Raw genomic sequence first — 11154 nt, 5'->3', positions numbered from 1 at the left:
TCAGTTCATTCAGGTGAGGCTTATTAAACCAATCATTCACTCGGGTAGTAGTTTTTTCGTTATCACCAGTAGGTTTAACCATGCTTGAAGAAGCTGTGATGTTTAGAAAGAGGATTGGTTGGGTCATTTCATTAGTGTCAGTATGAACGCCATCTTCATCATCAAGGTTTGTTTGGGTCTCTTTAGCAACGTGAGATTGAACCTCATCAACAGGCTCAGCATCAGCATGGTGTTGCAGGGTATTTGAATTCAGTTTAGAAAACATGGATAGTAGATTTTTGGTTGTTTTAGCATCTTCTCGCAGAAGCTTTATGTTTTTCTCACGTAACTTTTCATGTCCACTTTTTCGCTTAGACATCACACCTGTAAAAAAATAAAAATTTGTATTAGCCTTTTAACTACTATGTTTTTATTGATCATTTTTAAATAAGTGATATGAATGAATGAAAACCTGCGACTGTGTTGTTATTTGTGTGAAGTTTGTTAATCTGATTATTTTTAAAGAATATAACTTAAAATTTTAGAATGTACTAACTTTTTTAAACCTACATTATTATTACCTACATTATTAATAAACCTACATATTTATTAAAATAAACCTACATCTTCATTAATAATAAATCATTCATATTTATTTTTATAAACTGTGTAGAGATTTCTTGTTAATATTATACATACTATATAAAATATAAATAGATTACTTTTAATTTTTAAATAGTAAAATGCCATATTAAAAAAAAAACAATATTTATATAAATACCTATTTACTTTTTTTGTTCGATATTTTATATTATATTTATAATATTGTTTTGATTTAGAAAATGTTTATTAAAATAATAAATTATAAAAGAAGCGTTACATTAAATTAAAAATTCTATTTAAGATATGTATAATAAATTATTTAACGCGTTTTTATTTAACTCGTTTTATTTAAACAATAATCTATAGTGAAAACAAAGTTAAATAAAGCAAAATCTGAAGTAAATTTCAACTCACAATTTTTTATTACTATTCTAGAAATTTATTAAAAAAATTAAAGAAAATACGTTTTAAAATATTATAAAATTTTAAAATATTGCCTAAAAGTTAAATCTAAAAAGTTGCAATATTGGTTGTCAGCTATTCTAAATGCTTTTGAAAAATTTTAAATAAATGTGTGTGAAAAAGATTGGCCACCAGGCTGGAAAATGCACAAAGCCTTCTCAATTAAAGTTTTAGGTAAGCATCCTTAAAGTTATTTTTATTAATAAATCTTGCAACAACTAATTTTATTATTATTCGGTTTCTATTGGTCTCTATCTATATTTTCTAGATATACATCTTCAATGGTGGGCCGAAGCCTCAACACAACCAAGTTCTACAAATATAAATAAAATTTTATTAACATAACAAAATGCAATATCTGATAAAGTGAGTGATTTCAATCAAATTGATTTATATAGTTTTTATGATGTTGAAATAATGCTTTCTGAACTAAAAAAAAACTAATTTTAAAGTTTTGTTTTTGTTTTATGGCATTTATTTGCTTGGATTTAAAGTTTACTAGTTAACAAATATATTTTAGATTTTCTCAATATTTTGTATTCATTGAAAATAAAATTCATATTGTTCGATGTTTCTTGATCATGTCTGCTCAGAAACAGTATTTTCTGTTGAAACTAATTCATGTCAAGTTAGTATTTATAGAAGTTGGCGTACAAAAGTTAACTGCTATGACCAGCTCAATTTTTCTCATTGTTTCACTTGGCGATCACAGCTTGAAGATATATTCAAAATAGTTTTTACCTCAAGCCGTTAAATATTAGGTTTAATTTATTAACTTTAATATTAGCCCTTAAAAATTAGGTTTTTCTTTATTAAGTTAGCCCACAAATACTAATTAGCCCTTAAATAATAGCCCTTAAATATTAGATTTGATTAGTCAAATTGAAAATACACTCATTGAGGCTTCTGAAGAAATTTATTTTTTCATTTAAAAAATACGCCTCACCACTTATTCTCCAAATGGATGTTACTTTTTTACTAAGAGTAAACGTTTTGCACTTGAACTCTATTTACCATCCATATGTTGTAATTAACATTCATGAAGTCTGATATTTTTGTCTGCTCCAAATACTCTCATTTCCAAATTAGGAAAAGTTGGAGATGTTAGAAATAAATAAGAGTGCAATGATAAAATGAAAGTTGTTTTTGATAGCTCTGAAAAGCCATGCTGCCTTTTCTTTGATGAGATGTATGTTAGGCCAAGTGTTAGTTTTAGAGAGAAACACCTCATTAGATATAATGAGAAAAATCCCACTTAAATTGCAAAAACATTATCAGTCTTTATGTTTAAACCTATGTTTGGTTAGCCTTCCTTTATTTGTAGAATTGTAGCAATATTCAAATTATCAGTACACTTTCTTCACAATTTGATAATAAACATAAATAAACAAATAATTGATGCAGGAGGAAAATTATTCTTGTCAGATAACCATCCGAGAATTTGAAGTGTATACCATAGTTTTCTGTTAACAAGTTTTCCATGGTGAGGTGTTATAGATAAAGAAAAACCAGTTGTTATGCCACGCAACCGAAAACACTTGTTTAAAAGTATAAGAAATAATTGGTTTACAAAAAAAACACAAACAATTAGTTCAAAAATTATTAATCAATCTCTCTCTGGTAAATAGTCTCACATTGTTCAACTATATAGCAGACACAGACGGTGTGTTGCCAAAACTACAAAGCTTTCATGCAAGTCAGTGTACTCTTTTAAATTGAGACACGGTTGATGTATTTAATGAAAAAACAGTTGCAGCATTATGAGAACACTGCTCGTTTTTAGCACTCGTTCTTGATTATGGAACATGCTAAATTTAAAGAGGAAGGGTTGTGATGTTTTGCTTAATGATACCAATAGGTCTCCCCTTCGGACACTCTGTAAGCTTAGAAATTTAAGACTTTGCTGATGCAACTTCTAAGATGTCAGAGGAAAAGGGATTCAAGCGTCGAAAATCTTTTACATCAGAAACAAAATATACTTTATTTAACACCCTATAAGGATTGGTAGACTTAATAAAAAGACTTTTTTCAGAAAATCACCAATATGTTTTTTCTGGTATCTTCCAAACAGATCATTTTGGAGAATTTGGCATATACAAGTAAAATTATTTCTGTGTTACTTATAGTAAAGAAAATATTGTAGATTTAAAATTTAGAAAACAAGTATTTTTCTCATTTATCTATTTAGAAATGTTTATTTTTATTATAAATAAATTTGACAATAATTTTTGTTTAGAAATTACTGTTTTAACTAATAACCTGATACTATGTTCTTTTTTTTTAACTTATTCATTTATCTGTAGACAAATAAGCCGTGGAAATAATTTTATCTCAGCAGAACAAGTATTGAACAGCTTGCACCTTCAGCGATTTAAATTATTCAAGCAAACTTTAGATGAAACTGACATTCATTGCTCACGCATACATTCAGACTGCTGCACAATGGAATTAATGGAAGACAATATTATTTAATTAAATTAATGTTTAATTAGTGCAGACAATAAATCTATTAATGATCAGGAGCATGCTGCTTTTTATTTCATGGCTGGTTATGTATATCACAAGATCGATCCACAGTGTGTAGTTGATGCAACAGCATCATAATCAGCTAGTTCTGAATTTACAGATTATGCCTCATGTGATAAATTGCGTTATCCTGGTTCTATCTTATCAACTCTTTTCCAGTTTATTTGTTTTTGTTATATACTGTTTAACAATGCTCCAAAGTCAAAAACATTTTCAATGTGTAATTTATTTAAAGAAATTATTTTTATTCCTCAGCTCAACGTAACGATTTGATTTAAAAACAGATAGTATAGATACTACAAAGATCTCAATAATAACTAACTGTCACTTGAAAGATGTTACGACCCTTAATGATACACCTGATATCGTTTCATTAAATACTGAGGGCAAAAAAAGAAACTCTACTTAGTGTTCCTTAAGTTTTTGTTGGTGAAATAAATATTAAAGTTTTATAATGTAAATATGGTTTTACCTTTATTCGATTTAAAATTTATTTATAATTATATATTTATAACTATAATATGAATGTAATATAGTATGATAAGTAAAGATTACTTAATTAATTATTTTATTAATCCTTAAAATGATCATTTACAATGATTTACAGATACTTTACAATTTCTTTGTATTAAGATGTTTGATTTTTAACATTTAATTTTTTTTTAATTGTGATAAATAGATAATTTTTAAAATTTTTTGTTTATATATATATTGATAATTATATTATTGTATATTAATTGAGGTGTTTCGCGTTTTTATCATTGGACCTGATGTCAGAACTTAATTAAATAAAAGTTTCACATACTCTTGTTTTAATAGTCTCTGTACCTAAGCCTATGAATTAACAACAATAAGTTTTTATAAATTAACATAAATGTAGGAAAGAACCAAAAACGTGTCTTAAATTTGTGTCCAAGTAGCCTTAGAAAACAATATATTAGGTCTATGCAAAATAAGAATGATTGAAAAAAATTGTGATGATTGGAACATGGGAATAAAAATCTTAAAACGTTAGCAGCCCTAACACCGAATATGAGAGTTATGAACAATTAAAATAATTTAATTTATTATCTTATACTAAACAACAATAAATCAACAGGTTTGAAATTTCATTTGATAATCTTTTAGTTTTTTAAAATTATGACAACAGTAAAACTTTTTTTCTCCCCAAAGTGATATTGAACAATATACATAGTCACTACTTTTCAACACTAAAGTAATATAAAATGAAATTTAAAACCTGTTGATAAATTTAAATTTGCTATAAAAATAATCTATTTTAAGTTTTTAAGCTTTTATATTCTTAAAATTACCTGTTGCATTGCTGGATGGTTGGTAACTTGAACAGTTTTCCCTCAGAACATTTCTAATACAATAAACATACAATAAACATTAAAAAATAGATAATAACTATGCAAAAGTATATTTTACCTAATTCAATTTTTTTTTCAATCTTTTGGTAAAAACCATCTAATAAAAAATTGCTATCAAATGTTTTTAGAGAGCAATAAAATATAAAAAATCAGATCCAAATAAATTTTGCCTAGAAAATGCTTATTGCGAAAACGCCAAATGCAAACACAGTGGTTGGCCATCACATTAGGACCACACAAATTATTTCAATTTATTTCAAAAAGATTGCTTAAACCGACATATGATAAAATAAAGATGATATTATTTTTGTTACATGTCAAGTTATTTTTATTCTAACATTTAATAAAAATTTTATTAACTGGCAATTCTGACTGTCAGCAATGACCTGACATAAACAAGCGCATATTGAACAATTAAGGTTATTTTAAGTTCTTAGTTTGATTGATGTTTTAATGTTACTTATTTTAATTTAAAGCATATGTGCTTTATTCAATTAAATTTTTATTTAAACTTATAATAATCGTTAAATCATTATGTTTAAATAAAGGATTTTACGTTTTTTTTTCTGTTTATGTAAAGAAACAAAGTTAAGTCATTTTTTTAACTTGTTTATTGAAATTTTCAGCTATTCAAAAATGTGATAAAGCACTAATAAAAATTAGTCAAATTACATGTCTTTTACAAAATACAAGATATACTTAGCCAAAAAATGCACTAACTGTAAGGGTTTTTCATCGAACCGTAATGCAAGTTAGAAAAAAAAATTGATACAGGGAAAGAGTTTGATCCAAGGAGGCCACCTTCTAAATTCAAGACAACACCAAGAGCGGGTCATATAATCCAAAATATCTGCCTGGAAAACAGAAAAACCTCAAAGCGTATTTACTAAGCTTATTTATGAAGTTGGTATTGTTGTGTCAGATTCGCAATAGGCTAAAAGAAGAGGGATTGATGTGTCATCGTCCAGCCAAGAACAAAAACTAATTTTGTTCATGAAAAAAGTAAGACTGATTTTGACTCAAAACTATTGTCACTGGTCTGTTGAGGATAGGGAAAAAGTATTTTTATTCATATTCATATTCATAAATTATTTTAATATATTTTATAAATGTTATAACTAAAAATGAGCATAGTTTTAGATTTGCTTCTCAGATGAGCCAATCTTTCAAGTAATGATGGACTAAACAGCTTTTGTTCGTTGTAGAAAAATTTCATCGTGACTGCATTACGGAAATAGTTAAGCATCCAGCTTCAGTAATAATCTGGACTGTCATTTGTGGGAAAGGAGCAGGACGACTCTACAAAGTAGTTGGGACAATGAAGCTGGACCAGTATAAAAAAATTCTGGAGAATCAGTTGCTTCCCCAAATGGCAGATTTGTCTAAAAATGTCAAAAAAAGTCGAATAAAGTAAAAAAAAATCAAAAATCTTATATTTAAGCAAGATGGTGCAATTTGCTACACAAAAGCTGTTATGGCTTATTTAAAACAGCTAAAAGTTGATTTACTGCCATGGTCAAGCAATTCACCTGATCTTAACCCCATAAAATACATTTGGGAAATAGTAAAGAAAGAGAATAGAAAAATATCTTACTAACAGGCATGATCTTATGGAAAGGATTATCAGGATCTGCCATAATACAACAGAGTTGAGAGAAACTAAAATAAAAATCAGTTGCAAGCATGCAACGACGCATCGAAACAGAATTGGAAATAAAGGCAGTTTTATAAAATACTTTAATATAATTTATGTAGTTTTATTGTAATAACCGATAAATATTCAAATGTTTAACTTTTTTTGTTTATTTTTTGTCAAGTATAACTTTATAAATAAAAAAGCAAGCTCTAAATTGCACCATAATTTTTCTTTTTGCTTAAAACTTATTTTTACACGAGATTAACAAAAAAATTACAGCTGATCCTAATGTGATGGCCGAACACTGTACAATTTGAAGAAAAACACTATTGTTTTTGAGTGCTAAAAAACCATTTTTCATTTGAAAACATACTGACATTTTGTAAGTGAAAATAATGTGCCATAAATAAGTCAATACGAAATATTTAGCACTATGTTTTTCTACTATTAAAAGTTATATTTATCATATTTATTGTATACTATAGCATTTTTATTTGATCTTTGTATTAATTACTTAAAAAGTTCTCAAAAGAAATATCTTATTTTTAGGCAATTTATTTTTAAGCAAATTTAACTTAAAAAAGCAAAAAAAGTCACCAGTGCTTGTATTTAAAGTCAGGACTTGAAGCATTCTTGGTCGACACATTTTCACAGAACCACTACGGTTGCAACAAATTTTTCAAATTGCATATATAGATTAACAACTTTTCTTACCATATAAAAATAAAATTAATTAAAATTATCTAAATTCATTGACTGTGTAAAACTAATAATTAAATATTGCATTGTCATCAAGCAAGAGTATGTATACAAAGTTTGAAGAAACTCTATAATCAGGAAGAAACGTAAAAGTTGATAAAAAAATTTAATGTTAACACATTAACAGACAGAAATTAGAATTTAATAAAACTAGGATTTGGAAATGTTTCTAGAAATTTAAAGGATAAACAATCTTATATATATTAGTAAAAAGCAAAAGCATCCATCACATATAAAATGTGTATTAAAATGAAAACTTAAAAAGTATGAACTAATATAAAGACATTTAAGAGAGATATTTAGTTTTTTTTTTATATACCTGAATTCTAGTGTTTTGTTGACATCAAAAGTATTGTTGTTTACTTTGAAAACTTTATTTGCCCAAAAACTAACTTTACCATTTAGATTGCAGTTATTTGATACTTCAAACATTTGATATGATAACCCATTTCCGGCCTAATAGTTCACATCATTATGCAGAGAAAAGATTTCATACATATTGCTGCTTGCATTTATATAAAAATTGTACAAAGGGTTCGTGTCAAAATGTCCAAGCCAAAATAATGCCCTATTTTCTTCATCTTTCCAACATGCAAGATTCCTATGTAAAATGATAAAATTAAAAACTTCAAACACTTTATATTAATATTGAAAGAAAAAAGAATAATTTAATAAATATAATAGTATTTAATATATATAACCTGTAAAAAATTATGCACTTTTTATTACTTTAAAGCAATTAGAGCAAAGAAATATTTATCCAAGTGAATTAATAACTTAAACTTGATTAGTCATGTCTAATATCAGATGTAAATATTATTTAACTGCAACTACCTCTTTTATTTAATGTAAATCTTCATTTCTTAGCGAAATGGGTGCATAACGCTAACGAAACCATGGATATATAATTTCAGATAAACCTTCTTCCACTTTGTTCAAAATAATCTTATAAAAGCACACTCGCATCTTTATTCAACAAATATACTTATGATGTAAAGTAGAATAATAGACACTTAAGAAATATAATATGAAGAAACGAAGGAATTTAAATTGTATGTTCATAAGTATATAGTAGTATCTACATTTATAAAGATGCATAATTGTGACAGCAAAACAAAAACATAAAGTTAATTGAGAATTAAAAAATAACAAAATAAATTTTTTAAAATTACAATTTTCCTTCATTAGATTAAAGCGGCATACTATATTCTTGAAAGTACTCTTCCCTTTTCAACTGTTCTTATAACTCTCTCAAAGTACATATATATAATGTATTAAAACATTTCTATATTTATATGTTAATATATAAATATATATATATATATTTTTATATATATATATATATATATATATATATATATAAATATATATATATATATATAAATAAATACATATATATATATATATATATATATATATATATATATATATATATATATATATATATATATATATATATATATATATATATATATATATATATATATATATATATATATATATATATATATATATATATATATATAGAAACGTTTTATAATATATTCTCCTGCTTGGAGAAACAAGTCAAGTACTAAAAATGTAGAAAAGATGAGTTTCAAAATATTTTTCAAACAAAACAGTTGCTTTACTCCTTACAATTCAACTGCATTTTAAATAAAATAGTCTATAATATATATATATATATATATATATATATATATATATATATATATATATATATATATATATATATAGAAATGTTTTAATATTATATATATATATATATATATATATATATATATATATATATATATATATATATATATATATATATATATATATATATATATATATATATATATATATATATATATATATATATATATATATATATATATATATATATATATATATATATATATATATATATATATATATATATATATATATATATATATATATATATATATATATATATATATATATATATATATATATATATATATATATATATATATATAGTAACAGTATTCGATACAAGGCAGGATTTGAGATTTATATAGATAGAGAATAGAATCTGAAGTAAGAAAGTGACGAGCTCGATAAAAAGATGCAACCTTAGCAGATGCTAAGTTTGCAACTAATTTGATATATGGTTTCCAAGAAAGATTGGAAGTAAGAGTTAATCCTAGAAGATGACGAGTAGGTGACACATCGAGTACATCACCGTTCATAAATATAGCAAGATCTAAATTATTGCGATAACGATTAGCTGAAAAAAACTGAGTTTTATCTGAATTAAAGTTCACCAGCCACTGAGAGCCCCATGCTGTAGCAGAAGTGAGATCCTTTTCAAGCTCAAATGCCCCCTCCAAGCAATCAGAGGGTGATGGTTTCTTATCAGGACAAGAATAAATGGTAGTACCATCAGCAAACAATGCCACTTTAGATGTGAGAATATCTGGAAGATCGTTAATGTAAATTAAAAAGAGTATAGGGCCAAGAACAGAACCATGAGGAACCCCTGAAGTTACAGAACAAGAAGAAGAGTGTTGTCCATCGAGGACAACTTTTATGCAACGATTGGAAAAAAAGGATTCAATGATCTTAAAGATCTTTCCGGATACACCATAAGAAGAAAGCTTATGAAGAAGACCAGCATTCCAAACTTTATTAAAAGCTTTTGAAATATCAAGAGCGATGGCCTTAACCTCTCAACCTTCATCAAATGCACGATAAAACCTGACAGTTATTACTGTTACCAAATCAGCTGTAGAACGAGAAGATCGAAATCCATATTTATGATCAGAAAGTAAGTTATTAGATTCAAAATGAGAAATTGAGTGTTTGTTAATTAAAGGTTCAAAATCCTTGCTTATGATAGGAAGAAGACTTATGCGACGGTAGTTAGACGAATCAGATCGCTCCCCAGAATTTTTGAAGATAGGGATAACAGATGCCGCTTTCCAGCAGGCTGGAAAACAAGACTCTGATAAGCACTTGTTGAATAGTTTTGAGAGTATAGACAACAGCTCCGGAGAACACTCATGCAAGACATTAACAGGTATGTTGTCCGGGCCACAAGCTGTAAATGAGTCTAGGCAGGAAATGACTTTAGATACACATGCTGGAGTGATTTGAATATCAAGCAATGGATCAATCTGTTTGTTGACAATATCAGGTAGAACGCAACTAGTCAAATCAAGATATGATATTGATGAAAAGTTTTTAGCAAACTATTCGGCTTTGTCTTTAGGTGAGGTGAAGTCTGAACCATACAAGAAAGGTGGAACTATAGATTAGCCCTTGTTACTGATATTATTAAAGATTCTCCAGAAGTCAAGAGAGCCTAATTTTTGAGATAAGTTACGAGATTTCATGACCTGATAATAGCGGGTTTTGGCGTTAGACAAAAACTTTTTACAATTGTTTCTAGCAGTAATTAACAGACGTCTGTTTTCTGGAGAATTGTTTTGCTCATAAATATGAAAATAACGGTTTCAATCGGCAATCGCAGCAGCACAGTGTGAGGAAAACCATGGAGGAGAGTGAGGCTTGACCTAGAATTGTCGAGAGGGAATAAAAGATTCCATGCCAGTTTGAATCCACGAAGTTATGTAAGAAGCACATTTGTTGACAGGAAGACGAAAGGTTTCTACCCAAGGGCCATCACCAAGAAAATCAAGGAAAGAATCCCAGTCAGCTTTACTGTAGTTGTAAGAGGTTAGATATTAGGGGGATTCAGGTGATGAAGAAGTATGAGATATTAGTTTTAGAGAGATCAAACTGTGATCAGAAGAATCAAAGTGTGAATGTGGAGAAATTGAGCACTGA

The 11154-nt window shown here is 27.0% G+C and overlaps 1 long non-coding RNA gene across 1 annotated transcript; it reads left to right on the top strand.

Annotated features, from left to right (window-relative positions):
• The first annotated feature begins 944 nt into the window (after positions 1 to 944).
• LOC136092216 (uncharacterized) lies at positions 945 to 4031 on the top strand. Its single transcript, XR_010644274.1, has 3 exons — positions 945 to 1218; positions 1313 to 3143; positions 3348 to 4031. It is a non-coding gene; the product is annotated as an uncharacterized LOC136092216 (long non-coding RNA).
• Positions 4032 to 11154: the final 7123 nt, after the last annotated feature.

This window comes from Hydra vulgaris, chromosome 15 (assembly GCF_038396675.1).
Source record: "Hydra vulgaris chromosome 15, alternate assembly HydraT2T_AEP".
NCBI lineage: Eukaryota > Metazoa > Cnidaria > Hydrozoa > Anthoathecata > Hydridae > Hydra > Hydra vulgaris.
Note: the sequence above shows the minus strand (reverse complement) of the source record. Positions and strands in the feature narration are given on the sequence as shown.